Here is a 15,111-nt window from a genome sequence, read left to right as displayed (position 1 = left end):
ATATAAGTGCCACGTATTTAAGTGCCACGTATTTAAGTGCCACGTATTTAAGTGCCACGTATTTACGTGCCACGTATTTACGTGCCACGTATTTACGTGCCACGTATTTTTCAGTGCCTGAAATACGTGGCACTGAAATACGTGGCACTGAAATACGTGGCACTGAAATATCGTGGCACTGAAGTATTTACGTGCCACGTATTTTTCAGTGCCTGAAATACGTGGCACTGAAATACGTGGCACTTAAATACGTGGCACTTAAATACGTGGCACTGAAATACGTGGCTCTGAAATACGTGGCACTTAAATACGTGGCACTTAAATACGTGGCACTTAAATACGTGGCACTTAAATACGTGGCACTTAAATACGTGGCACTTAAATACGTGGCACTTAAATACGTGGCACTTAAATACGTGGCACTTATGACTGTCAGAAAATGTTCAGTAAACGGTTAGGGGTAGGGTTTCAGGTAGAATTGGGGAGTTTCCACTGTTCAGGCACATCAGGGGCTCTCCAAACGCGACATGGCGTCCAATCTCAATTCCAGCCAATTCTGCGTTGAAAAAGTAAAACAGTGCTCCTTCCCTTCCGAGCTCTCCCGTGCGTCCAAAAAGGGGTTTACCCCAACATATGGGGCATCAGCGTACTAGGGACAAATTGAACAACAACTTCTGGGGTCCAAGTTCTCTTGTTATCCTTGGGAAAATAAAAATTTGGGGGGCTAAAAATCATTTTTGTGGGAAAAAAAATATGTTTTATTTTCACGGCTCTGCGTTGTAAACTGTAGTGAAACACTTGGGGGTTCAAAGTTCTCACAACACATCTAGATAAGTTCCTTGGGAGGTCTAGTTTCCAATATGGGGTCACTTGTGGGGGGTTTGTACTATTTGGGTACATCAGGGGCTCTGCAAATGCAACGTGACGCCTGCAGACCAATCCATTTAAGTCTGCATTCCAAATGGCGCTCCTTCCCTTCCGAGCTCTGTCATGCGCCCAAACAGTGGTTCCCCCCCACATAGGGGGTATCAGCGTACTCAGGACAAATTGGACAACAACTTTTAGGGTCCAATTTATCCTGATACCCTTGTGAAAATACAAAACTGGGGGCTAAAAAATCATTTTTGTGAAAAAGAAAAATAATTTTTATTTTCACGGCTCTGCGTTATAAACTGTAGTGAAACACTTGGGGGTTCAAAGTTCTCACAACACATCTAGATAAGTTCCTTGGGGGGTCTAGTTTCCAATATGGGGTCACTTGTGGGGGGTTTGTACTGTTTGGGTACATCAGGGGCTCTGCAAATGCAACGTGACGCCTGCAGACCAATCCATTTAAGTCTGCATTCCAAATGGCGCTCCTTCCCTTCCGAGCTCTGTCATGCGCCCAAACAGTGGTTCCCCCCCACATAGGGGGTATCAGCGTACTCAGGACAAATTGGACAACAACTTTTAGGGTCCAATTTATCCTGATACCCTTGTGAAAATACAAAACTGGGGGCTAAAAAATCATTTTTGTGAAAAAGAAAAATAATTTTTATTTTCACGGCTCTGCGTTATAAACTGTAGTGAAACACTTGGGGGTTCAAAGCTCTCAAAACACATCTAGATAAGTTCCTTAGGGGGTCTACTTTCCAAAATGGTGTCACTTGTGGGGGGGTTTAATGTTTAGGCACATCAGGGGCTCTCCAAACGCAACATGGCATCCCATCTTAATTCCAGTCAATTTTGCATTGAAAAGTAAAATAGCGCTTCTTCCCTTCTGAGCTCTGCTATGCACCCAAACAATGGTTTACACCCACATATGGGGTATCGTCGTACTCAGGACAAATTGCACAACAACTTTTGTGGTCTAATTTCTTCTCTTACCCTTGGGGAAATAAAAAAATGGGGGTGAAAAGATCATTTTTGTGAAAAAATATGATTTTTTATTTTTACGGCTCTGCATTATAAACTTCTGTGAAGCACTTGTTGGGTCAAAGTGCTCAACACACATCTAGATAAGTTCCTTAAGGGGTCTACGTTCCAAAATGGTGTCACTCGTGGGGGGTTTCAATGTTTAGGCACATTAGGGGCTCTCCAAACGCAACATGGCGTCCCATCTCAATTCCAGTCAATTTTGCATTGAAAAGTCAAATGGCGCTCCTTCCCTTCTGAGCTCTGCCCTGCGCCCAAACAATGGTTTACACCCACATATGGGGTATCAGTGTACTCAGGACAAATTGCACAACAATTTTTGGGGTCCAATTTCTTCTCTTACCCTTGGGAAAATAAAAAATTGGGGGTGAAAAGATCATTTTTGTGAAAAAATATGATTTTTTATTTTTACGGCTCTGCATTATAAACTTCTGTATAGCACTTGTTGGGTCAAAGTGCTCACCACACATCTAGATAATTTCCTTAGGGGGTCTACTTTCCAAAATGGTGTCACTTGTTAGGGGTTTCAATGTTTAGGCACATCAAGGGCTCTCTAAATGCAACATGGCGTCCCATCTCAATTCCAGTCAATTTTGCATTGAAAAGTCAAATGGCGCTCCTTCCCTTCCGAGCTCTGCCCTGCGCCCAAACAATGGTTTACACCCACATATGGGGTATCAGCGTACTCAGGACAAATTGCACAACAATTTTTGCGGTCCAATTTCTTCTCTCACCCTTGGGAAAATAAAAAATTGGGGGTGAAAAGATAATTTTTGTGAAAAAATATGATTTTTTATTTTTACGGCTCTGCATTATAAACTTCTGTAAAGCACTTGTTGGGTCAAAGTGCTCACCACACATCTAGATAAGTTCCTTAGGGGGTCTACTTTCCAAAATGGTGTCACTTGTGGGGGGTTTCAATGTTTAGGCACATCAGGGGCTCTCCAAATGCAACATGGCGTCCCATCTCAATTCCAGTCAATTTTGCATTGAAAAGTCAAATGGCGCTCCTTTGCTTCCAAGCTCTGCCATGCGCCCAAACTGTAGTTTACCCCCACATATGGGGTATCAGCGTACTCAGGACAAATTGTACAACAACTTTTGGGGTCTATTTTCTCCTGTTACCATTGGTAAAATAAAACAAATTGGAGCTGAAATAAATTTTGTGTGAAAAAAAGTTAAATGTTCATTTTTATTTAAACATTCCAAAAATTCCTGTGAAACACCTGAAGGGTTAATAAACTTCTTGAAAGTGGTTTTGAGTACCTTGAGGGGTGCAGTTTTTAGAATGGTGTCACACTTGGGTATTTTCTATCATATAGACCCGTCAAAATGACTTCAAATGAGATGTGGTCCCTAAAAAAAAATGGTGTTGTAAAAATGAGAAATTGCTGGTCAACTTTTAACCCTTATAACTCCGTCACAAAAAAAAATTTTGGTTCCAAAATTGTGCTGATGTAAAGTAGACATGTGGGAAATGTTATTTATTAAGTATTTTGTGTGATATATGTCTGTGATTTAAGGGCATAAAAATTCAAAGTTGGAAAATTGCGAAATTTTCAAAATTTTCGCCAACTATTCGTTTTTTTCACAAATAAACGCAAGTTATATCGAAGAAATTTTACCACTAACATGAAGTACAATATGTCACGAGAAAACAATGTCAGAATCTCCAAGATCCGTTGAAGCGTTCCAGAGTTATAACCTCATAAAGGGACAGTGGTCAGAATTGTAAAAATTGGCCCGGTCATTAACGTGCAAACCACCCTCGGGGCTTAAGGGGTTAATCTCCTACTGTTTGAATTTTTTTTTTTTTCAGGGAGACTTTAGAAACCAAATAATAAAAAAACAAAGGCTTTCTATGGCCCACTGAGTGAGAGATGCCACACACAGGAGTCAGGAGTGGCACACAAGCAGAAAGGGCAATATTAATCTCCTACTGTTTGAATTTTTTTTTTTTTTCAGGGAGACTTTAGAAACCAAATAATAAAAAAAACAAAGGCTTTCTATGGCCCACTGAGTGAGAGATGGCACACACAGGAGTCAGGAGTGGCACACAAGCAGAAAGGGCAATATTAATCTCGTACTGTTTGAATTTTTTTTTTTTTTTCAGGGAGACTTTAGAAACCAAATAATAAAAAAAAGGCTTTCTATGGCCCACTGAGTGAGAGATGCCACACACAGGAGTCAGGAGTGGCGCACAAGCAGAAAGGGCAATATTAATCTCCCACTGTTTAAATTTTTTTTTTTTTTTCAGGGAGACTTTAGAAACCAAATAATAAAAAAAACAAAGGCTTTCTATGGCCCACTGAGTGAGAGATGCCACACACAGGAGTCAGGAGTGGCACACAAGCAGAAAGGGCAATATTAATCTCCTACTGTTTGAAATTTTTTTTTTTTTCAGGGAGACTTTAGAAACCAAATAATAAAAAAAAAGGCTTTCTATGGCCCACTGAGTGAGAGATGGCACACACAGGAGTCAGGAGTGGCACACAAGCCCTGAGGCCAATATTTTTCTCCCACTGATTGATGTAGTGTTTTTTTTTCAGGTAGATTTTAGAACCCAAATCAAGCAAAAAATTTAATAGGCTTTCTATGGCCCACTGAGTGAGAGATGGCACACACAGAAGTCAGGAGTGGCACACAAGCCCTGAGGCCAATATTTTTCTCCCACTGATTGATGTAGTGATTTTTTTTCAGGTAGATTTTAGAACCCAAATCAAGCAAAAAAATTAATAGGCTTTCTATGGCCCACTGAGTGAGAGATGGCACACACAGGAGTCAGGAGTGGCACACAAGCCCTGAGGCCAATATTTTTCTCCCACTGATTGATGTAGTGTTTTTTTTTCAGGAAGATTTTAGAACCCAAATCAAGCAAAAAAATTAATAGGCTTTCTATGGCCCACTGAGTGAGAGATGGCACACACAGGAGTCAGGAGTGGCACACAAGCAGAAAGGGCAATATTAATCTCCTACTGTTTGAATTTTTTTTTTTTTTTCAGGGAGACTTTAGAAACCAAATAATAAAAAAAAGGCTTTCTATGGCCCACTGAGTGAGAGATGCCACACACAGGAGTCAGGAGTGGCACACAAGCAGAAAGGGCAATATTAATCTCCTACTGTTTGAATTTTTTTTTTTTTTTCAGGGAGACTTTAGAAACCAAATAATAAAAAAAAGGCTTTCTATGGCCCACTGAGTGAGAGATGCCACACACAGGAGTCAGGAGTGGCGCACAAGCAGAATGGGCAATATTAATCTCCCACTGTTTGAATTTTTTTTTTTTTTCAGGGAGACTTTAGAAACCAAATAATAAAAAAAACAAAGGCTTTCTATGGCCCACTTAGTGAGAGATGCCACACACAGGAGTCAGGAGTGGCACACAAGCAGAAAGGGCAATATTAATCTCCTACTGTTTGAATTTTTTTTTTTTCAGGGAGACTTTAGAAACCAAATAATAAAAAAAAAGGCTTTCTATGGCCCACTGAGTGAGAGATGCCACACACAGGAGTCAGGAGTGGCGCACAAGCAGAAAGGGCAATATTAATCTCCCACTGTTTGAATTTTTTTTTTTTTTTTCAGGGAGACTTTAGAAACCAAATAATAAAAAAAACAAAGGCTTTCTATGGCGCACTGAGTGAGAGATGGCACACACAGGGATGGCACTCTAGCAGAAATGCCAATCTTAATCTCCCACAAAAAAAAAAAAAACAGGGACTGTCCTACAATTACTATCTCCCTGCAGTAATCTCAGCCAGGTATGGCAGGCAGCAATAAGGAGTGGACTGATGCACAAATTAAATAAAAAGTGTGGACAAACAAAAAAGCTGTGCAGAAAGGAAGGAAATACAGGATTTGTGCTTTGAAAAAAGCAGTTGGTTTGCACAGGGTCGTACACACACAGGCACAGCAACGCAGCTATCAGGGTCAGGGAGCCTTCTAGTGCAGCCCAATGAGCGACAGCGCTGAGGAAAAAAAAATGTAGCTTCCACTGTCCCTGCAAACAAAAGGTGGTGTTGGACAGTGGAAATCGCTACAGCACAAGCGGTTTGCAGCTTTATGTACCCTGCCTAACGCTATCCCTGCTTCTGAAGAAGCGGCAGCAACCTCTCCCTACGCTCAGATCAGCAGCAGTAAGATGGCGGTCGGCGGGAACGCCCCTTTATAGCCCCTGTGACGCCGCAGAAAGCAAGCCAATCACTGCAATGCCCTTCTCTAAGATGGTGGGGACTGAGATCTATGTCATCACGCTGCCCACACTCTGCGTTCACCTTCATTGGCTGAGAAATGGCGCTTTTCGCGTCATTGAAACGCGACTTTGGCGCGAAAGTCGCGTACCGCATGGCCGATGCAACGCTGGGATCGGCTCGGTTTCATGAGACGCCGACTTTGCCAAAAGTCGGCGACTTTTGAAAATGAACGACCCGTTTCGCTCAACCCTAGTAACAACACTAGATAAGTTCCTTGAGAGGTCTAGTTTCCAATATGGGGTCACTTGTGGGGGGTTTGTACTGCTTGGGTACATCAGGGGCTTTGCAAATGTAACGTGACGCCTGCAGACCAATCAATCTAAGTCTGCATTCCAAATGGTGCTCCTTCCCTTCCGAGCTCTGCCATGTGCCCAAACAGTGGTTCCCCCCCACATATGGGGTATCAGCGTACTCAGGACAAATTAAAAAACAACTTTCGGGGTCCAATTTATCCTGTTACCCTTGTAAAAATACAAAACTGGGGGGTTAAATAATCATTTTTCTGAAAAAAAAAGGATTTTTACTTTCACGGCTCTGCGTTATAAACTGTAGTAAAACAGTTTGGGGTTCAAAGTTGTCACAACACATCTAGATAAGTTCCTTGGGAGGTCTAGTTTCCAATATGGGGTCACTTGTGGGGGGTTTGTACTGCTTGGGTACATCAGGGGCTTTGCAAATGCAACGTGACGCCTGCAGACCAATCAATCTAAGTCTGCATTCCAAATGGCGCTCCTTCCCTTCCGAGCTCTGCCATGTGCCCAAACAGTGGTTCCCCCCCACATATGGGGTATCAGCATACTGAGGACAAATTGGAAAACAACTTTCGGGGTGAAATTTATCCTGTTACCCTTGTAAAAATACAAAACTGGGGGCTAAAAAATCATTTTTCTGAAAAAAAAAAGAGATTTTTATTTTCACAGCTCTGCGTTATAAACTGTAGTGAAACACTTTGGGGTTCAAAGCTCTCAAAACCCATCTAGATAAGTTCCTTGGGAGGTCTAGTTTCCAATATGGGGTCACTTGTGGGGGGTTTTAATGTTTAGGCACATCAGGGGCTCTCCAAACGCGACATGGTGTCCCATCTCAATTCCAGTCAATTTTGCATTGAAAAGTCAAATGGCGCTCCTTCCCTTCCGAGCTCTGCTATGCGCCCAAACAGTGGTTTACCCCCACATATGGGGTATCGTTGTACTCAGGACAAATTGCACAACAACTTTTGTGGTCTAATTTCTTCTCTTACCCTTGGGAAAATAAAAAATCGAGGTGAAAAGGTCATTTTTGTGAAAAAATATGATTTTTTATTTTACGGCTCTGCATTAGAAACTTCTGTGAAGCACTTGGTGGGTCAAAGTGCTCATCACACATCTAGATAAGTTGCTTAGGGGGTCCACTTTCCAAAATGGTGTCACTTGTTGGGGGTTTCATTGTTTAGGCACATCAGGGGCTCTCCAAACGCAACATGGCGTCCCATCTCAATTCCAGTCAAGTTTGCATTGAAAAGTCAAATGGTGCTCCTTCCCTTCCGAGCTCTGCCATGCACCCAAACAATGGTTTACACCCACATATGGGGTATCAGCGTACTCAGGACAAATTGCACAACAATTTTTGGGGTCCAATTTCTTCTCTTACCCTTTGGAAAATAAAAAATTTGGGGCGAAAAGATCATTTTTGTGAAAAAATATGATTTTTTATTTTTACGGCTCTGCATTATAAACTTCTGTGAAGCACTTGGTGGGTCAAAGTGCTCACCACACATCTAGATAAGTTCCTTAGGGGGTCTACTTTCCAAAATGGTGTCACTTGTGGGGGGTTTCAATGTTTAGGCACATCAGGGGCTCTCCAAACGCAACATGGCGTCCCATATAAATTCCAGTCAATTTTGCAGTGAAAAGTCAAATGGCGCTCCTTTCCCTCCGAGCTCTGCCATGCGCCCAAACAGTGGTTTACCCCCACATATGGGGTATCAGCGTACTCAGGACAAATTGTACAACAACTTTTGTGGTCTATTTTCTCCTGTTACCCTTGGTAAAATAAAACAAATTGGAGCTGAAATACATTTTGTGTGAAAAAAAGTTAAATGTTCATTTTTATTTAAACATTCCAAAAATTCCTGTGAAACACCTGAAGGGTTAATAAACTTCTTGAAAGTGGTTTTGAGCACCTTGAGGGGTGCAGTTGTTAGAATGGTGTCACACTTGGGTATTTTCTATCATATAGACCCCTCAAAATGACTTCAAATGAGATGTGGTCCCTAAAAAAAAAAGGTGTTCTAAAAATGAGAAATTTCTGGTCAACTTTTAACCCTTATAACTCCCTAACAAAAAAAAATTTTGGTTCCAAAATTGTGCTGATGTAAAGTAGACATGTGGGAAATGTTATTTATTAAGTATTTTGCGTGACATATCTCTGTGATTTAAGGGCATAAAAATTCAAAGTTGGAAAATTGTGAAATTTTCAAAATTTTCGCCAAATTTCCATTTTTTTCACAAATAAACACATGTTATATCGAATAAATTTTACCAATAACATGAATGAAGTAGAATATCTCACGAGAAAACAATGTCAGAATCGCCAAGATCCGTTGAATCGTTCCAGAGTTATAACCTCATAAAGAGACAGTGGTCAGAATTGTAAAAATTGGCCCGGTCATTAACGTGCAAACCACCCTCGGGGCTTAAGGGGTTAATCAATCTGCATAGTTTGTCTTTCTCTGTTTTGCAGTTCAACAAGCCACGGGACCCACACAATGGTCAATATGCATATTAAGCATATTAAGCAAATATCCATTGTTCAATGACCCTGCATCCCTGCCTTGCAAAGAAAGAAGACAATAAGTTGCAATCAACATCAACTGAAAAGTCAATATAAAGATAATAGTCTATGTCTCATTAGGGTACTGTCACACAGTGCAATTTTGATCGCTACGACGGCACGATTCGTGACGTTCTAGTGATATCGTTACAATATCGTTGTGTCTGACACGCTACTGCGATCCGGATCCCCGCTGAGAATCGTACGTCGTAGCAGATCGTTTGAAACTTTCTTTCGTCGTCTAGTGTCCCGCTGTGGCGGCATGATTGCATTGTGTGACACAGGTTGTATACGATGTGCGCACAGTAACCAACGGCTTCTACATCGCAAATACGTCATGAAATTATCGCTCCAGCGCCGTGTATTGCAACGTGTGACCGCAGTATACGACGCTGGAGCGATACTTATACGACGCTGCAACGTCACGAATCGTGCCGTCGTAGCGATGAAAATGGCACTGTGTGACGGTACCCTTAGTCTACTGAATTTACATCTGGCATAATTAAGAAGAAATGCTGTGTCATCACAAATAAAATTAATTTTAAAAAATCCCACTCAGGTCCAACAAAGTCCAGGAAATCTGATGCAGTCCACAAATTGAAACCTGAAAAACATAAAAAGAGAGAAGGAAAATCAAAACATTGTCCCTCGTTCACCAATTTATTATAAGAAAAAAGTTCCCACGCGGATCTGAAGTAGTCCAACACTTACCACGACGTTCCCAGAATCTGTCGCTCATGAGACCTGACGACTCTGAAGAGTAGTAACGCTGCGGACATCACTTCTCTTCCCATTCACCAGGTCTCGCCCCTGCTGAAGTAAGATTTGTGACAAAGAGAACAATGTCACTTGTCATTAATTTGATTAGTGGGGCTTGCCACACCCCACCCTGCCCCCCATTCTGTCATGGCTCCTCCTAATTTTCTGCAGCTTGAGCAAATGGCGCGAACATGTAAGCAGGTTAAATGCAATAACACAGAGGCGCAGAGCAGGGGTCAACAAGAATGTGGTTTAATCTACAGTAATAAACTCCTCTCAGGGAGATAGCAGGGAATTATTAAACAATGAATCAGGTGTAAAGGAACGGGCATAATTAAAACAACAGTCCTATATTAAAATTACATTTATCGTGGCTCCCACTGATGCTCCTTAAGCCACAGTCCGATGAGGGTAGTAGTGCCGGCAACGGCCGATGTAGGGTCCTCAGATGGGGTCCAAAGTTAACAATACATCTTCTGGCGGCAGTGGGCAGTCTCTGGTTTTACCCAATGAGCCCCTAGTCCATTTAACTGCGGAGCAAAAGAGTAAAACTCTCAGCAAGGTTACTTGTGGCACGTGTCTGTCTGAGCAGCTGCCATCACCTGAATGGCTGCTCTGCACAGCTCTGCTCAGCATGCTCTCCTATATGTGCCAGCCAAAGTGAGGATTGCTGCAGTAGTCTCTGTCCCACACGAGTGCCGCTTAACGTCTGTCAGCCATATGGGACGCACCTCAGGGTTCTGAACCGGGCCATCGCTCCTCCGCACGAGTGCTGCACACTGCTTAGCCGAGCGCTTGGCACTCGGCGCTCTCACTGGCTCAATGGCCCATACGCAGAAGTTCTGCCATAGTTCTGCCCCGCAATGTCTCTCATACTGCGGATCGCGCCGCACGCCTGCCTCTACCCTCGCTGATGGTGGGAAAATCTCTGTTTCTTCGCGCTTACTCCTCACTGCCTGGCTTAGTCACGCCCCCTCTTCCTGGGTCATGGGGCATGTCCTGTCTCCTATTCTTTCCCCTGGGCAACATAGGACACAGCCTCAGCAGTTCCGGACCCAGCATGATGCAGGCACCTGCAGCCCATTCTTCTTCCTTACAAACACACCAAATGTCGCATTTTGTTGTACAATCTCATAAAGTGCAACTTTTCAAAGCTTTTTCCACCAGAAATCTTATGAAAACACTCTGATGTACTGCCCTCTACTTTATCAAATAAATACATATTAAAAATACATGTTATACAGGTGAAATATTTATAATAAGTTAAGCTATTCATTCTTCTATCTATATTATTTCTTCTTTGCAACTTTAATACATTTAATTACAATGTTTCAACAGCTTCCATCATAGTAGCAAAAAGATTTTTGCATGTTTACCATAAACACAGAACTTGATTGCTAACGCTTCCATTCATAACATTCCAGAATGTTCACATCTTGCAGATCATTATAAATATCCACAGAAGGAATGTGTCATCTTAAAATGAATGGCTATAAAACCAACCACAAGATCTTTTTAAATCCAGTCCAAGTTTTGGTAGAACATGATAAAAGATTTATTGGGTAAGAAAAATAAAAAAAGAATGAGTAAAAAAAAATCTTAAGGAAAGAGATGCAGTTTCGGAAAATAATAAATAAAAAACAACATTTGTGATCATTTAACCTAAATAACATTTAAGAAATAACAAGTTACACCATCTGACACATTTTAACTCAAATGGAAATGAAAAAGTACTCCGTATCACAAGTATTCTACGCAGCCGATATCATAAAGTACGTTTATTTTATGCTTTTGATGTTAGATGAAATGCTTTATGATTTCACACTATACTTTGTAGTTCATAAAAGAATAATCAAAGCAAATGTTTCTGTTCACTATGCCACATGCCCATCTGAAATCAAATTGCTTGTGAAGCCCTCTCTCTTGATGTGTTTAGTGGTTCCATGTGGTATCTTTCTCCACAGGGATTGTTAAAAAATAGAAACAGGTCCTGTCCAATAATACCATACCAATAATAAAGTTGAAATGTAATAATGGGCTCATAGAAAATGTGCAGGAAAATATCTACATATATTTGCTGTTATTTTATTACAAACTTAACGTACATTTTCTTTTTCAGATACAATTGACAAAAGTTAACACATTCATTAGGGTGATGAACCGACATGTAGAAGATTTTTTTACCAGGACATCATTCAAATTAGTTCATGCTTCCTGAAAATGCTGTAGTTTGGTCACATATAGGATATAGAAGACATACTGTATATTTTATCAGTAACATGAGATTAAAGCAGGGCACTTTATGGGTATGTTCACAATAGGCGTTTTTCAGCATTTTTATTGGCAGCAAAACCTAATCTGTTGGCAGGAAAGAAGCTGCAGAAAAAAAGCATGTTTTCCTTGCGTTTTTTGTGGCTGTTTTTGCATGCCAGATTTGTCTCTTGTGCTTGCTGATAAAGTTTAGGTTTGAAAAAAGTCCTATTCCATAGAATCAGGTTTTGGCACAAACAATGCAGCAAAATTTGATACCTGCGTTTTTAATGTGTTTTTTCAGCGTTTTTCACCACCCATTCAAGTCAATGGGTGAAAAATGCTGAAAAACCGCTGAAAGAAGTGACATGCTCTATGTCCAAAAAAACATGCAAAGCACAAAATACTGAAAAAAAACCAATGCGCGTGCATGAGATTTCTGAAATCTCATAAGGCCCCGTCTCACATAGCGATTTACCAGCGATCACGACCAGCGATACGACCTGGCCGTGATCGTTGGTAAGTCGCTGTGTGGTCGCTGGGGAGCTGTCACACAGACAGCTCTCTCCAGCGACCAACGATCAGGGGAACGACTTCGGCATCGTTGAAACTGTCTTCAACGATGCCGAAGTCCCCCTGCAGCACCCGGGTAACCAGGGTAAACATCGGGTTACTAAGCGCAGGGCCGCGCTTAGTAACCCGATGTTTACCCTGGTTACCAAAAAAAACAAACAGTACATACTCGCCTTTCGGTGTCCCTTGTCGTCTGCTTCCTGCTCTGACTGAGCCGCCGTACACTGAGAGCAGAGCGCAGCGGTGACGTCACCGCTGTGATCTGCTTTCACTTTCACTTTGCGGCGCTCAGTCAGAGCAGGAAGCAGACGGCAAGGGACCTGACGGACATCAGATGGTAAGTATGTACTGTTTTTTTTTTTTTACATTTACGCTGGTAACCAGGGTAAACATCGGGTTACTAAGCGCGGCCCTGCGCTTAGTAACCCGATGTTTACCCTGGTTACCAGTGAAGACATCGCTGGATCGGTGTCACACACACCGATTCAGCGATGTCAGCGGGGCCTCAACGACCAAAAAAAGGTCCAGGCCATTCTGACACGACCAGCGATCTCGCAGCAGGGGCCTGATCGCTGGTACGTGTCACACATAGCGAGATCGCTATGGAGGTCGCTGTTGCGTCACAAAACTAGTGACTCAGCAGCGATCTCGCTAGCGATCTCGCTATGTGAGACGGGGCCTATAGCCTTTGCTGATACTGTAAAACGCAGCAGAGAATTAGCATAACAAAGGCATAAAAACACACAGCAAAAATGCCTATTGTGAACTTAGCTGTAGACTTCTTTCTATGTGTCAAAATAAATAAAATACTGAAGAAGAAGCAGATTTGTTGCAATTGTGTGCTGTTTCTTCCTGGTATGACGCTGCAGTGCGTCATTTCCGGAACTGTGCAGTGTGGGGGTGTATTGGGTGTACTGGTTGGCTCCGGAGCATACGCACTGCACATTCTGACAATGGCGAGTACACCCAATACTCCCCCACAGTGCACATGCTGGGCTCTGCCCACAGCCGTGTACCATTCTTCCATGAACCTCATACACACACGGCCCTGCTCCGTACACCTTGTACACACGCGGCTCTGCTCCTTACACCTGCGGATCTGCTCCGTACACCTCATACACACGCGGATCCACTCCGTACACCTCACACACAGCTCCGCTCCGTACACCCCATACACACGCGGCTCCGCTCCGTACACCCCATACACACGCTGCTCCGCTTCGTACACTCCATACACATGCGGCTCCGCTTCGTACACTCCATACACACGCGGCTCCGCTTCGCACACCTCGTACACAAACGGCTCCGCTTCATACACCTCGTAAACACTCAGCACCACTCCAAACACCCCATACACACGCGGATCCACTCCGTACACCTTACACACACAGCTCCGCTCCGTATACCCCATACACACGCGGCTCCGCTCCGTACACCCCATACACACGCGGCTCCGCTTCGTACACTCCATACACACGTGGCTCCGCTTCGTACACTCCATACACACGCGGCTCCGCTCCGCACACCTCGTACACAAGCGGCTCCGCTCCATACACCTCGTAAACACGCAGCACCACTCTACACCCCATACATACACGACTCCGCTCACCTCTTTCACACTCGGCTCAGCTTTGTACACCTCGTACACACCTGACTCCGCTCCGTACACCTCATACACATTGCTCCACTACACACATACACGGCTCCGCTCTGTACACCTTGTACACACACGGCTCTGCTACATCCACACTGTAAACCCCTCCTGACCCCACACATAAACTTCCCCTCATTTAGCACCATGACAATCAGCACAGCAGAGTCCTGCATACACTGAGGCCACTGATCATGTGACCCCTGACTCCTCCCCTCCTGTGGTGAAGTATATCGTGGCACAGCTGTGTCGGTGCTCAAGATAGGTTGCCCACACCAGTAACGTATATATAATAAATAACTTGGCACTCAACTTGTGTGTGATGATGATTAAAGAAAATAGATGTTTATTACTTGAATGGCAGTCCAGCAAAAAACGTTTCGGTCAAAATCATAAGACCTTCCTCAGTAAACCAACTGCTTATATGAAGTAGAATATCACTGGATGTAGTTTTGGTCCTATACAATGGTGATGGTGGACCAAATAAGCTGGGCATGTATGCCTAGCGTCCACGCATCCGGTGGAGATGAATAAGGTAGGTATGTAAACTAGCACAGTCGTGCTGAAGTATATGTGTCCGTTATATCAGAAAATAGGACGTATTAGATATGTTGGCATGGCACAGAATGATCCTCAGTGAAGGGAGACTGAATCTCATAAATTGACAATCAATTGTCAGTGTATTAGCACCAGACCTATTAGTAAAAGGCACTTCTGTGAAGTATCCTGGAATAGGAATACCTATATCTGCGGCTCCAGAGTAAGGCAGGTGTAGGTTGCACATCAACGCGGTGTCCGCCACTAGTTGAATCTGCGTTGATGTGCATCCTACACCTGCCTTTCTCAGGGCTAATATTCTTTTTGCTCTTAATCCTGTAAATTGTTCTGAGCAGGGAAATATTGTA

This window comes from Ranitomeya variabilis, chromosome 2, assembly GCF_051348905.1.
Source record: "Ranitomeya variabilis isolate aRanVar5 chromosome 2, aRanVar5.hap1, whole genome shotgun sequence".
Classification (NCBI taxonomy): domain Eukaryota; kingdom Metazoa; phylum Chordata; class Amphibia; order Anura; family Dendrobatidae; genus Ranitomeya; species Ranitomeya variabilis.
This window is presented reverse-complemented; position numbering follows the sequence as displayed.